Source organism: Patagioenas fasciata, chromosome 12, assembly GCF_037038585.1.
Source record: "Patagioenas fasciata isolate bPatFas1 chromosome 12, bPatFas1.hap1, whole genome shotgun sequence".
Taxonomy (NCBI): domain Eukaryota; kingdom Metazoa; phylum Chordata; class Aves; order Columbiformes; family Columbidae; genus Patagioenas; species Patagioenas fasciata.
The window spans coordinates 8,226,850-8,241,886 of NC_092531.1; the positions used below are offsets into that span (position 1 = coordinate 8,226,850).

Sequence of the window (15,037 nt, forward strand, 5' to 3'; positions counted from 1 at the left end):
GCTGAGGGGCGGCTGCGAAGGCGTGCGCGGCTCGAAGGAGCTTCCCGCCCACCCCTCAGGAGCGGGACGCGGCTCGCGGCTCGTCGGTCGTCAGCCCCGGGCAGCACTCCGGTCCTCAGAGATCCCCGTCCCGCTGCCACTGACAGCTCTCAGCAGACGTTTAGACTGTGAGGGAGAAGGAAACCCCACGCAATTGCCGTCTAAGGGGTGGTTTGATGAAAGCATTTGGAGCCCTCGGGGTGGTGTCGGGCAGGGGTGAGACCATAAAAAAGCAGCCGCCCACGAGCTGGGTCCCTTTACTTTGGAGAAGAGGAGACTGAGGGGTGACCTCATTAATGTTTACAGATATATAAAGGGTGAGTGTCAGGAGGATGGAGCCAGGCTCTTCTCGGTGACAACCAATGATAGGACAAGGGGTATTGGGTACAAACTGGAACACAAGAGGTTCCACTTAAATTTGAGAAGAAACTTCTCAGTGAGGGTGTCAGAGCCTGGCCCAGGCTGCCCAGGGAGGTTGTGGAGTCTCCTTCTGTGCAGACATTCAAACCCGCCTGGACACCTTCCTGTGGAACCTCAGCTGGGTGTTCCTGCTCCATGGGGAGATTGCACTGGATGAGCTTTCCAGGTCCCTTCCAATACGTGACAGAAATTCTGTGATTCTGTGAAATGACGGCAATGAGGGTCTCGCTGGCCAGGTTGCCTTGTTGAGCTGCTACCAGCAAAGGGTATACAGGTGCATGGTATTGGACTGAGATGAGATCTCTGGGTGCACAGATAGATTTTAAGGCAGAAACTGAACCTTGTTCACAGTGACCACATTATCTGTGCACCAGGCATGGCAGGCAGGGAGAGCAAATGTTCAATGAGGAGAAGGGTGTGCATCTTACAATTGGGACATTTGTCTAGCACCAGAAAAAAACACTTCCAGTGAAGCACAAGAGCATGGCCCTTGTTGCAAAACCCAACAAACAGTGAGGAAAGCGCAAACATTGGTAATTGTTAGAATATTTTGGATGCGTCCGAAGAGGGTAGGATTTGCCAGAGAAGAACAAAGGAGAAGGAATTTAAGAAATTATGAGAAGGCATGCACAGTTTCCAAGTGCTGCGCTTTCCTTGAGACTCCACATGTCCCCTAGGAGCGAGGGCAAGGTAACAGCCATCCAGTATTTGCTGCCCTGTGTGTTCATAAGGTTCTCTATTTAGCACAGCCAGGATGCAGCCCTGCATTAAGAAAGCTTTGTTTGCTATCTCGCTTGTCAAATCAACCCCTCCTTCCCCTGTTGCTTCTGGCAGCATGGTATCTTCCTTCTTGTTCTCTCTTTTATTCTCTTTCTTTTATTCTCTTTCTAGTCTCTAATCCTCCACTTTTCTTAGAAATACCTGTTCTTCCCCCCGCTTGGTGAGGTCACCCAATAGCTGCTCCTTGTTCGTTTTCTAGCAGATCTACTTCTCAGGTGGAAATGGAGTTACCCGTGTTATTAAGGGCCTTAACAGTTTAGAGCTCAGTCGTGTAACAATCCATTACATTCCACTGTTCTGTTTCCATGGTAGCAAAGTTATTTTTTTTTTCCTCCTACAATTTTGGGAAGTTATATCCAGAACCTCTTCCTGGATACCATGGAGATACCAAATCTTTTTTCAGCTTTCTTTTCAAGTCCTTATATGCTCATGGATAAAACTTCTCAATTTTGCAAGCCTTATCAGATCATTTTCTGTCACTAAAAATTAATTTATATAACCAGAAGAAATGCTCAAAGTTGGTTGCACTATTAATATGATTTTGCATTGAATTTATGGCATTTAGGGTGTGATTGTGTCTTGTAATTTCTGCTTTGATGTGCTGTCTATTTGTGGTTTATATATTACAATTCTGTGACATATAGTACTTTTAAAAGCATTTATAGATTATACTATCAAAGGTACCATTCAGAGCTGATAGTAAAAAAGCCTTTCTAAGAAGAGTTTGATAGAAAAAGGATTAAATATGATATTTTAAAACTCTTATAATAATGCTGTTAAGCAATTTCAGTGTTGAACTTCAACATAACAGTCTGCTCTGATTTTCTCTATTAATTTCTCTACTTTCACAACACAGTACATATTTTGTTACACATGTATAGGAACTGGTGTTCAGTAAACACTCTGGCTTCTTTTTGCGTCTAGTTTTGATAACTGAGAATGCTGAAGAGGATGTAGGAAAGGACTAGGACTTCGTGCTTGGAGAGGAGACAAGTGGTGTCTGGTGAGTGCCTGTGATGGGGCTGCAGTCTTATATGTGTGGGGAGCACGAGGGGTGCACGGGAAGGATGGCAAAGGGTGCTGGGGAGAGAGGAGGAACGCCCAGATTCTGTGGGCTGGACCCACGTTGCCTGAGATGGCAACATGAAGCACCAAGAAAAAGATCAATGTCAAGTGTTTCTCTAAGCACAGATCCTGAAGAAAAGTAAATGTAACAGTGCCTGGCATTCTTGTTTGCAATGCTGTCTTGCTGCTCCCGTGCATGGAAAGCTGGCTGACCGCCAGTGCCACTATGGGGTCTTTGTTAGGGTTTTAGTCAGGTTCTTGTGCAGTGAAATATTCTTGGTTCTTTGGAGAACATATGCAAAACTTTTGGGTATCACCAGTTGCTGTAACTTCAGATCCACAGACTCTCTCTGGTACAAAATGTGGGCTTGTGCTGGCGTCTCATACCAAACATGGCATGCCAGTCAAGTGACATGTTGGGGAAAGATGGGGTGAGTAATCAGATGCCATCAGAAATTGCCCCTCCTGTCCACATGGAAATGTAGGCAGGAAATTCTCTCTCTCTGCCTGCACAGGTAGAGGAGGAGGGATGCTGAGCTGAGGGTAGGCAGTGCAGCTCCCAGGAGAGCAGGCGGCAAGGCACGCTGGAAGCAGGTTGTAACAAGTAGTTTGAAAATTGGCTGCAATTTCAATAGCTTGTCTGAGTGAATTGGACTGAACTGTCTCCAGCACAGCTTTGCTGCTTAGATCTTCACCTTTCTTGATGTGGACAGGTAGCTTGACTGCTGAGATGTGCTTTTGTCTTTAATACAGTTTAAGCCTTTAAGGCTCTTTGAAATTCTTCAAAGAATGTTTATTCAGCATTTCACGACATTCAGCTTGTGACTATCATCATAGCAACATTTTCAGAAATGTGTATCAGAAATGTATACACGGAGATCCTGCACTTCCACTTCTTTTCAGAGAGTGAGAGGATCAAAGACTAAGGATGGGTGCAGGGCAAGAGTGGGCCAAAGTTCTCAAATGCAGAATGCAAGTGTGCTAGCAAGATATTCACTGCATAATTTGTGAACTCACAGAGGCTCAATCATTTTATCTAAGGCACCATCATGGCACAGACCGCACAGGTTGGCTGAATGGCTGGTTAAGGTAAGTGGCTTGAGAAGATGTTTTACACGCTTGGAAGTGTAGGGACAAAAGTGCAAGCAGATACAATTATGACATAGTTTGCCCTTCAGTTTAATGATGCCTGATTCAGCTCTCAGTTTTTATAATCTAAACGCTGGGTGTTTAATTCTGTGGGCACAATGCACTTTGCACTGATGCAATTTGGTCTAGACTGTTATAAATTACTGATCTAGACAGACCTGTAGCCAATTCCACAGCAGTGATAATTTCTATTTGGAGGCGTGCATTAGAAAAGTAAAATTGTACTCCTGCATTTGGGACAAACAATGTAGTAAATGTATTAATATTGGTAATGAGGTAACTCCATTTGAATGAATTAGGTAGTAAAGAAGAATCTTACGCTTTTCACCAGCTCCTGAGGAGGTCATCATAGAATCACAGAATGTTCAGAGCTGGAAGGAACCCACCATGGTCATCAAGTCCAACTCCTGATCATAATTGTAGGTTTCTTTGATACTTGGAAGCCTATAATAGCCTGGAAAAGTCCATAAACATTGAAGTATGCATAGTAAAAATGACTGATTACCTGACAATCGCCTAATCAATCTTTTCATTCATCATTTGGAATTACAGTTGGCAAATGAGACCATCCCTTTGTCGGAGTATTGCAAACCAGTGAACAGAGGTGGGAACTGGGACTGTCAGTGTCAAGTAGGGAGGGCAGTGATAGTGAAATTCAGCAGATCTCTTACCTCTTTGATTCCTACTCCTGATTTTGTAGCTCCCAGGAAAGCCAGTCATGGCTTGCAGTCCATTAATTGCCCTTTGCTGGTAGTAAATGATCTCATGGGAGTCACTCCATGCATTTCTTAATTTTTTTATGGACTTGTACACTGTGAATTTTCAGGTAATGATCAAACGTTGGAAGCAAGGTGCATTTTGTTGCCACAAAAGCATTGTAGAAGGAATCAGGAGCACTGTTCATGACTGAGGGAGGGAAAAAAATGTTGAGATTAGTTTGTTATCTTGTCGTTATATCATCTTTCCATCATCTGACAATCTATCTACATAAGATTTTCAATAATGAAGACATATATACACTACCTTGAAATACAATTTTCATGAACTAATTACGTATTAATATATCCTTGTTCAGATACTTTGGATAGCATGCAGGATGTATGTGTATTCTAATCTGATTCAGTCTAACACACATTTGATACCAGTCGTTGTGGTATCATGGTAAGTGTTGGCATGCTGGAGGGAGACCTTTTGGATTTGAGAAGCACCACAGAAAAATAAGAGTTTGAAGTTAAAAGCTTGATGTTAAGACAGAATCTGAAACAATTCTGCATATAGATCCAAAGGATTGATACAATAGTTCAAAAAACAAGATATCAAAAAATTCTATTTAGAAACATGTTGCTGCTATCAGCAGCTTCCCTTGAGGTACGTTGTTTATATGAAGATGTAGGCGTAGGTTGGCTTCAAAGTCCACCCTGATGCTGGAGGGCAACTGAATCTGTGTAGTTCATTCATTTCATGCTGTGAGAAAAAGGGAGAAATCATGGCACTCTCCATTCTGTTCTTTGGAGTCTTTTCCACCAAATGACAAATAGCACCTTCTCCCTTCTCACTCCCCCATCACTACATTTCCTGTGTGAGCTCTCTGCCAGCTCCAATCAGCTCGTGTTTCAGGATCTATATCCCAGAAAATGGCTTCAGTGTAACGTTACTTTTGGCAGCAAATCCTGCAAACAAAGCCCTTTTGTCTTGACTCCTGCAGACATATGCTCCTGGCCCAGCACTGCCCCACTCCCTTTCCAGCTAGGCCAATGCAACTATTTGAAGAGAGGGTGATGGTTTTGTATTCACAAGCAGCTGGGCACTGCTGAAGAAGTGACTGGGGGTATGGGAACTTCTTAAGTCAGACCTGCTGTAAAGGAAAGATTTGTGAAATCTCAGAGTATAGTCTGATCAGATGTCCCTTTCTGCAGCAGTGTTGGCTTCAGCAGCCTTCTGCTGGCTTCTCCATTCTCCCAACCCTTCTTCACATGGCAGTAACAAAGGTACAAGTATTCATGTAACCATGGAAACCAAGAGGAGCGAGCTGATTGTGGTAAAAAATAACTCAGGGGAAAAAAAAAAATTGTATTTCTAACCTGGATTTTTCCCTAGTCTGTTCACTGCATGGTCCCTGGTAGAATGTGCACCAACTCACCTGCCAGGGCCACACGCAGGCAGAAATGAACAGTGGGCAAATATGGGTCATTCATTTGCTTTCAGCAGAAATGGTCCTCAGACTTCACTCTCCAAGAACCTGGAATGTGTTTCACCTTACCCGCTGTTCACCAGTTTCTGTATAGTCTTGCCTGGCAATGTGAGTTGCCTCCCCAGGTTGCTTCTGTAATAAATGGAAAGTGAAAGGATGGTTCACCCCATCCTTAAGAAGGTGTTTGAGGTGAAATGCATCACATGTGGGATTGACACCTCTCAATCCATTAAACACAGAGGACCCTAAATGAGCAGTTTAGGTGTTTGGCCAGAGGAGCTCTCCTGCCTGAATTGAAACTGTTACTGTTCCCTACAGCTCTCAGCAAAAGGTGTTCACGATTTCTTATGAATTTCCAGTACAGTTATTGCTTTTAACTAAAGCCACATGTCTTTCAAGATTGATGAAAGACATGCAGACTTTCAAACCATTTCCACAGGTATGAATTTAACATGCTGTAAAACAGATACTGTATAAGCCATCATCCCTTGCTGTTTGTTTCTTGTTCAAAATTCAGCTGTTAAGGTTGTTCTCTGTAAGCATTTGTGCTCTTTGTACTGTGTCATAGCTGTTCCTTGCCCATATTCTGGATGTCTGTATTGCCTTTTCTCTTTTACAGCATCCACTTCAAAGCCAATTCACAACTTTTCACCCTAGCTCTTTAAATTTGTGTTTTACCTCCTAAGAAAGTGTTTCACAAAGAAAACAGAAGATTTTAAAGCTGATGTAAAGTTAAGACAATAAGTCAGTGACAGGCAGAAAGACAAATCAAATAAATAGGCTTCTTTACCCTTTGGCCTATACAAGCACTGCATGAGCACATCATCCAACACGCATGTCCTTGTGTTCCCACTACGTGATGCGTATGACTTCATTTGCTTATGTGGTGACATGCACTGGGGTTATGGATCGGGGGACACAGGGACTTGGGGTGTCTCTGTAAGGTGTTGTGGGGCCTCTCTGCCTCAGATGCTAAGTAACATTGTTAGAGTTCATTACATAATCTGCAGCTGAGGTACTTTTGAAGAAAATACCATTAAAATATTTCATTATTGTAATTGGTATTCCTTGTTTGGAAAATTGAGAAATATTAAAAACAAAAAAGCCAAACTCCCTAAAAAACCAAGCTATAGTCACAAACCAGTTAGCAGGACTGCCTTTGCTTCTGCAAAACAGCACTAACAAACTGTTCTCTTGATGCCATCTCTAGCTGCTATGAGCTGCTCCAAGATTTAGCATCGTTGTACACATACCTTTTAACAACAACCTTTGCAGTTTACTAATGGTTAACCTGAGAGGAAAGAGGGCAGTGCAGTTAACACATGTACTACATGGATGGAGAACCTTGCCTGGATTCACTTCATGGTACTAGGAAATTCATGTTAAGCTCTTTTCCCGATTTCCTTACAATTTCCCGAGGCTGTTGGTGTACCTCACAGGTGCATTATGAGTCTTTAGTTAGATACCTAGGAGGTCTGGATCTTCTGGAAAGCAGGACTCCTGTAACTACTGAGCTCCCACCCATGGATACTCTGCCCATCCTGTTAGGAACGATGGAGGTGATATCTTGATGGTTACTATTGACTGGCTTGGTACAGAGCTTGGCACAACCCTATCAGGTGCTAAGTGCCACGACACAGTTCTCTGAAGTGTTTAAACACATCCATACATTCAGCTGCAGTTCCAGTAGAGTGAAAGGTCTAGAAAAAAAATCACTCGGTACTTTCCAAAAGGATAATTAAAAGGGAAGTAACCCCTTCTCTTGTGTTTATAGAAAACAGTGTTTACTTCTGTACTCTCTCAATGCCTCTTTTCCCTTCTAAATTTTGGTGTTTCCCAGCTGGCAGATAGTTAGTCCTCCTCAATTGTTTCAAGGAAACTTAAACATCTTCCTTACCAGCAGCCGTTTGTTGAGTCACAGTCTGAAATAAGCACTCTATATAATTGTGGCAAACCAGCTGTGGCTCAATATTCAGAAGCAGCATCAAACCAAACTGGTATCAAGTAGGTGAATCACACTAGAAAAAACAGAGAATGTTAAGCTTTGTGTAGTACCCTCATAATTGTTTCAGCACCTCTGTGCAGGCCACTTTTTCAGGGGAATAATTTATGACACCCAGTATTATGTGTATTTTAGTGCTCACTTAATGAAGACCTAATATTTCAAACAAAATACAACTTCTGTAATGAGATACCTTGTTTCTGCCAGGATGTTATTAGGATACCTGCTGCAGTGATCTAATGAGATTGACCTTCATTTCATAACAAATTGCTCTCCTACTGAAACTATTTTTAATGGCCTTCTTGATTTATGTAAAGGGACCTATAGCGATAGCCTTCATTTGGAGAATAAATGATTCAAATAATTATAAATTTTATGAAAACGACAAGTTCCTTTAAAGTGCTAATACATTTTTGACATGTTACACACCAGTTGAGCTCAACATTGTGAAAGTCTCATGTGGCTGGCTTTGTTCTCTCTGCAAAGAACAGAATAAATGAGTGTAGTTCATAATTGGGTAGAAGATAAAACCCATGTAATTGCCAACACTGAGCCTGTTGTAGCAGCTCGCAGGCTTTCACCTCGAGGGTATCTCACTCCCTGGAGTGCTATTTGCTGCCATCCGCTGGACATTTCTCAAAATTTCAAGGAGACGATCAAATTGGTGCTCTAATTAATTGGTGTTGTCCTGGTATTCAAAGCCGTAGTGCTTGTGGCCTCTAATATATATTTTAATGAGGTGAATAAATTTTTTAAAGGGTGATGAAGGAGAAAAAGAGGAATCCATATCTTTAATATTTCTGCTGATTGTCTTAAAATTATTGTTTAGTTGAAGCAGGATTATTATAGCATTTCGGAGGTAAGATGAGTAGGAGATGGACGCAATTAGCATTATACTAACAATAGAGAAGAATGTTATACTATGCTATAGTTACTTTAATCTGAGAAGCCTACTACCTTACTGGTATTATTTAATCCTCACCACATCCTCAGAAGATTTCTTTTATTACATGGTACCAGTTTTACGGACTAATGTCACATATCCACTGTGAGGCAGAAGATTTTCAGGCTTTGCATGTGTATTTCCCATTGCAGGAAAAATAATGATATAAAAATTGTATGACTAAACATTTTCTTAGTGCAGCTTATGTATTTCTCCCATATTTTCCATACTTCCTGCAGACCTGGCTGCAAATGTTGTGCTTATAAATTCCTTTTCAAAAATCCCAACACCAAGACTGTTCTGAATAAACAGCTTAACTGAAACGTGATTTGAAATGGAAAGAGTAAGATGCAAATTAAAATTTAACAGAAAAGCTTCACAAAAATAACAAGAAGAATGCATTTCCTCAGAGGCCATACCTGTTCCCATGTCAAGATAAAGAACTTTCAAGTCTGTATGTACAGCACCATCTGGTGACTTCTGCACAGCAGGATCCCAAAGCAGGGATTTATGTACCTTGCCACATCGCAGACAGTGAGTCAGTCGATATCCCCCAGCAGACCTGCTCCTTATGTTTTCACTGCCAGATACAACTTCCTCACAAACGCAGAAATATGCTTTTGTTCCTGTTTCCAGGTTTTGGCAGTTGTCATTGTTTTTCGTCCAGAGGAGCAGGAGGATTTGCTGGTGCATGTGGTCTCCTCCTCGTGTGTTGCTATCGGCATGCTTTCCTCTATCTGGGAAGGGCTCCAGAGCCAAAGTTCACCATTTAGAGTTCCAGTCTCGGCAGTAGTCAGCAAGCACATAGATGGTTATCTGGCACCTCGCCTTTCTTGGCTGCCTGTGTTCCTGCCTGGCTGAGACAGCAATTCACTCTGTGCCTTTTGCTTTGGCTGCCCACTGTTCCAGTTTGTCCTCTGTTGTGCAGCTGTCCAATATTCACTTTGCTACAGAACAAACACAGGAGAAATCTGTCTAGATCGCCACTTTGCTGTATGGTGTGGATGGTGTAGGATGGTGGTTGTTGATGTTTACTTCCACAAAACCAATTAACTGGGTGATCAATTTGTAAGCATCATCCTTGGGTGCCTTAACTGTTTGTGAATACATGGATTTTGAGCAGTCTTGTCAGAGAGTCGGTTAAAGACTCCAAGAAGTTTTAGTTTTCTTGTGAGCAAGAAGCAGGCAAAAAGTTTCGGAGCTTAATCTCTGATGCATTACACCATAGTACCATTGATTTCAGTACACTTCTAGTTCATCTTAAACCCAAGGTAATTGACTGGAATATCATGTTTTCAGCCCATAAATCCTCTATATCCCACACATCTCAGGCAATCCCCTCAGCAGCTGTGTCTCTCTGAATTACTTACGTGAGTTTCCTTCCCACTGAAGAAAATATACCTCCTTTGTTTCAGTAGAATAGCCCATGGACTTTGCAAAATCATCACGTGTCTGTATCTAGATACAACATATGAAGTTCTGCCTCCAGCAGTAATCACATAAATGCTGCAGGAATTAAATGCTGTTACTAAGGCTCATTTAATTTTTTTAATGTAGCAGGTTTCTTAATTCATTAGAGAACAGTTTCTCGTAATTTGTCACAGTGGACTGTGCTGGTTACAAAACCAGTCAATATTGTGGGTGAGAAATAGTAGAGTGCCAGCAGGTTAGCTGATGCGCTGTTCTGCTGAAGCAGGTATATCTATTTTTGCAGCAAGAGAAAGATGAGGATCAGAGATCACACATTTGCCAATGATACTCACATAGCATCCAAAGTTTTCTGATGAAACCGTACTAGTACTAGTATGAGGGTTAGGATCATCGTTAGTGTGATTAGATTAGGGTGAAACAACCTGCCAGGGATCTGCTGCCTTTTTTTAAAAAGCTTCCAACTTCTGAGGTTTTATAGTTAAGTCATTTAACTGTCTAGGGGTTCCTAGTCTCATGGCCACGCTGTTTTACCATGTGACACACTCAGCACAGATATTAGGATATGTTACAGCTGCTCTTTTCATGTTTTTCATCTGCATGCCATAAACTGTGCTCTGAGGTGTTCTGAATCAGCATAGCTCTGTGGCTTTCAGTGGAGCTATCTTAGTTCACATTCAGACCTCTACAGACAAAAGATGCACCTTTGGAAAATGCACGTCTCTATCCAAAATGGAGACTTCTTGTGCATGCAAAGTCCTGCCAAGCAAGAGATCTGCCATATGCAGGGGGATTCTCTGAGTCTGGAGTCCAGTGAGTTGCACACTGAACTTGGGCATTTTTCCTGACTGTGATTGCAATTGATTTTTCAAATCAACAGGGAAAAAGTCATTCCGTCTTTGATGTAAAACACAGCTGCATTTACCACAAGGAAGGCCTTTTCCAGAGATGGAAAGCATTCCAGAGCCCAGCCATGCGCTGCTTGGATAAGCACTGTGGCTGTTTTGTTTTCCAGAGGGTTCTGTGCAACTATGGCCTTTATTATTTAAGTGACCTATTTGAGTGGGGAGAAGAACTGTTCTGTGTAAGGGCAGCTATTCTGAACTTACGATGTTTTGGAGAGAGGAAGAAATGCAGTGAAGGATAGAATTAGGTCACAACTTCAGGTTGCCAAGATTTTTCTCTTGATTTGCTTATTGCTTTTGTAAATCAGGCTCTCACATTTAACCACACTGGAAGGAATAATCTTTTATTTGCACTCCCTGGGTCGAAGTACAAAGGAAATTCATTGAAATAATAAAAAATTTAATTTTCTACATGTCTCTGTGAAAGTATGGCAATAAAGACAAACCAATCTACTCAGCTATGTAATTAGCATTTATGATAGGGAGATAATAAACAATCAATCGAAGTCAGTTAAAGCATTTCTCAAAAGCAGTTTAGAATCTCACTGAAATGACTGAAACACAGAGCCACACAAGCACTTCTGTGGTGAAGGCAGATTCAGGGCAGGAATAGCAATGGTGTTGTTGATTAGTAGGATAAGAAGCAGGATTAGAAAGGCTACTTTTAAAACTGAGGAGCTCAATTCAATCCAGACAATGCCCTGAGCCCACTGATTTCACTGTGTAGAGAGCAAGCCTAAAATCTTCATTCCTGATGCCACTTAGAACTAATAAATGCATCCAAATTAGAAACTAGTGAAGTGTTTTCACGTCATACCCCTCATTAAGACACTTTGGGAAGCGTAGAAAGATAAAATTATTAAAAAGCAATCTGAATAACTAGATGACTGTATTAAATTTGCCTGCATCCAAAATGTGGCATACAGCTTTGCTTTCAGGGATTTTCTGTACCCACATTTCAAATTATCGGTCGTAGCAATCTTGTACACATGTGTATGTGGGAGGGTGTGGGTGAACAGATAGTGCTTTGGAAATCTAGCCTACATTGTGTGAAATAAAAAATTAGCAGTGACCTTCTGGCTTGTATTCATACAGAATTTGGCTATTACATTATAACTCCTTTCGAAGTAGCTGCAGATTTTGAGCACTTATCCAACTATATCCATGATAAAGCCCACTTCCCAAATGCAGTTAAAACAAGCTGTTCTTACCTTTTCAAGGGATAACATAAATTCATGGCCATACCACTGTTGTCTTTTGGCAATGTGGAGATGTAGGAAGTATTGCAATCAGATGTTTCTAATTTAATTCAATCCCTCATTAATTTCATCTCTCCTTTAATTCAATCTCAGCCTCAGGACCTAAATCATTTGCGTTAAAAAAATAACATAATGGCCACCCTTTCTTTTAATCAATGGTGACTGCTTTAGGCAGGTATTAGCAGATAATCTGATTATCAAATACACAGAGAGTTGGCATTTAGTTAGTAAGTAACAGGGAAGATTTGGAATGGAATCAAAGGAGACAAAATAAAAAGAGAAAGGGGGGAGAGAGAAGAGAGCCTTACAAACACACACAATATTAAGGAAAATGTTATGGAAAGGTTCTTTTTGCCAGTGACTGTTATTGCTACAAGCCTCAAAGATGCACAGCCAGTGGTGTCAGCCGTGGGTGATGGGCTCAGCCCAGTGGAGAGTATTGACAGAACTCCAAAAAGAATGAGGCCTATGGTAATTCTCACATCATCTCTTAGACTTACTTAAACTTACTAATGGGATTTCTAGGTTAGATGCTTAGTGGTATAAGCTGCCATATCTCCACTGACCTCTGCATTGTTTGCAGCCTTCTCCTTCTGATTGTAGGTAGACACCATTTGACTGCCCAGTAGCCTTTTTGTGGGAAAGCCACTCTGCTTGTTATCCAGTGTGTTCTGTGGGAAGAATGTACTACCTGGCAGACTCCTGGGCCAGGGCAGGAGTCAGGGCTGCTGAGAAAACTTCTGGTGCGCACCTAAACCCAGGTTCTACGTGGAGCAGCTCTGCAATTGCTTCATACCAGTTTGCAGGGAAGTTATCAGTCAGGCTCATTGGCCAGTTCTCTGATCATCCCCAGCTGATTTATGTGACAAGGTCACTAATTCTCTGGAGACTCAGAACTGCCAGATCTGGCAGTGTTTGACAGCGACTGACAGAGACTTGCTTTGAGGGTACTGTGCTGCATCTCTCTTCTTACAAATATATTATTGGGAATGCATCTGTGATAGTAGATAGTTTATTGTCCGCTATCTTTTCTTGGCAAATTCGCAATACTGCTGTAATGGCAGCCCTTCTGGTCAGCCAGTAGCTCCAGAGGAGACTTGGACTAGTTATCTTCCACCTGCCTCTCCTGTGACTGCTCCTGATGCCTGAGCGATCAGGCTGAATGGAGCCCATGGTCTGCTGCTCAGCAGATGGCATTTTTCCAGTACATCAGTATTGGAATGATACCCAGCACAGTATGAGGGATCCCAAGCTGTTAAAGAGTCTGCCTTTTGACTAAAACAGAAGAGCGAGCCTTGACAGTTTGCTGTTTTGCAAGTTACCCAATAGCAAAAAGTTTTACACAGTGTCCTGACATGTTCCACTATGCCATTACTCTCTGCCTAAGTTCCCAGATCTCTTGTAGAAGCTCTGTTCAGTGTATTTCACAGTGATACGGTGATGAAAGGTATTATACACAATCTCAGAAGAGACCATGTTCCTCTGGGGAGTAATATGAGCTGTATGTGCTGATCACACGAGGGCCTTTGAAGCTTGACGAGATGAATTTATAATTCTATAAAAAACATCCTGTGATAGATTTAGTTGATGGAGGCTTCCAAGTCAGAGTGGACAGTTGTGAGTCGGTGGTGAACAGCATGTAAGTAGAAATACTGTAGGAGATGCATACTTTCTTGCATACTTTCCCCCTCCAAGTGGTTTGCTGTGTCCTTGAACACATTCCTTTGCTATGCTGTGCGTCAGTTCCTGAATCTGTGACATGGGAATCATACCTTCCTTGTAAAGTGCTTTATGATGAGCATAAAACTCATCTTGTATTTTTATTTTACTTTTGGTGAGCAGGAAAAAAAAAAAGAAAACCCTTTTAGTCATGGACAGAGAACAAAAATTCTGTAACAAGTACAAATTCTTTAGAGAAGATAGACAATTGTGTCTAAGAACTAGTCTTAGTTCAGTATTTCCAATTGCTGATTTACAGGAAGAAATGATTAATCACAAAGTGAAATCTGTTCAAGAGGAGCATAAATTGCAGAAGGTTGTGAAAGACTCCATATGGATTCAAAGTATTTGAAAAAGCTGACAAAAACAGCAAAGGAAATTTTGATTTGGATAAACACAGGCTAATTCCTAATAAATAAAATGAGCTAAATAGTCTAACCCGAACATCCAGAATTTCCAAACATCAAAGCTCTAGGCATGGAGATCTCAGGCCAGGGCAGACAAACAGGGCTGAAGATCAAATACATTCCGATATTTCTACAGATTACTGATACCCTTGCTCCGAGTCACTCAGTTTGAGCCACATCACCTCAGAAAACATGCAAACAAAAAATGTCTCACTGATGGCAATGAAGAGAGTAGGGCTGTGTGCTGAGGTTTCTGTGCAAGGAGATGCTAAAGCCCTCAAGGTGATGATACACACAAGTGCTTCCTGTCACAGGGAAATTTGAGCAGTTCACTGCTGCAAAAGGGTCAGTGATGGTGAAGCTCTGGGTCTGGGTTTTATGAAGCAGTGGATAATATTAAAACTATATAACTAACACCAATAAAAAATTTGTCATGTTGTAGCCTGCAACATCATCTGACATCCTGTTGTTCCTTCTTGTTTGAAGCTGAAGCACACCCTAACTCCCATACAAACATGTAGGCTGGAGTATTAATATGGCAGAGTGTAAATCTTTTTTCCAGTGATTAAAATGGTAGAAGCTTGAAGGACGCTTTCTCCTCTGTACAAGAGAAGCTGCATGACTGGTTTGCAGGCCAGTGGGCGTTCCTTTTCTTTTAGTGGTTGAGGTAGTAGCTGTACATGGGCAGACTACTGGCCAATTTCCAACAGTAACTTGATTTAAATTTAGT

The 15,037-nt window shown here is 41.6% G+C and overlaps 1 long non-coding RNA gene across 1 annotated transcript; it reads left to right on the forward strand.

The window, feature by feature from the left end:
- Window positions 1-67: 67 nt before the first annotated feature.
- Window positions 68-3,990, forward strand: LOC139828919 (uncharacterized). The gene is made up of 3 exons (XR_011740996.1): window positions 68-356; window positions 2,164-2,242; window positions 3,785-3,990. It is a non-coding gene; the product is annotated as an uncharacterized lncRNA (long non-coding RNA).
- Window positions 3,991-15,037: the final 11,047 nt, after the last annotated feature.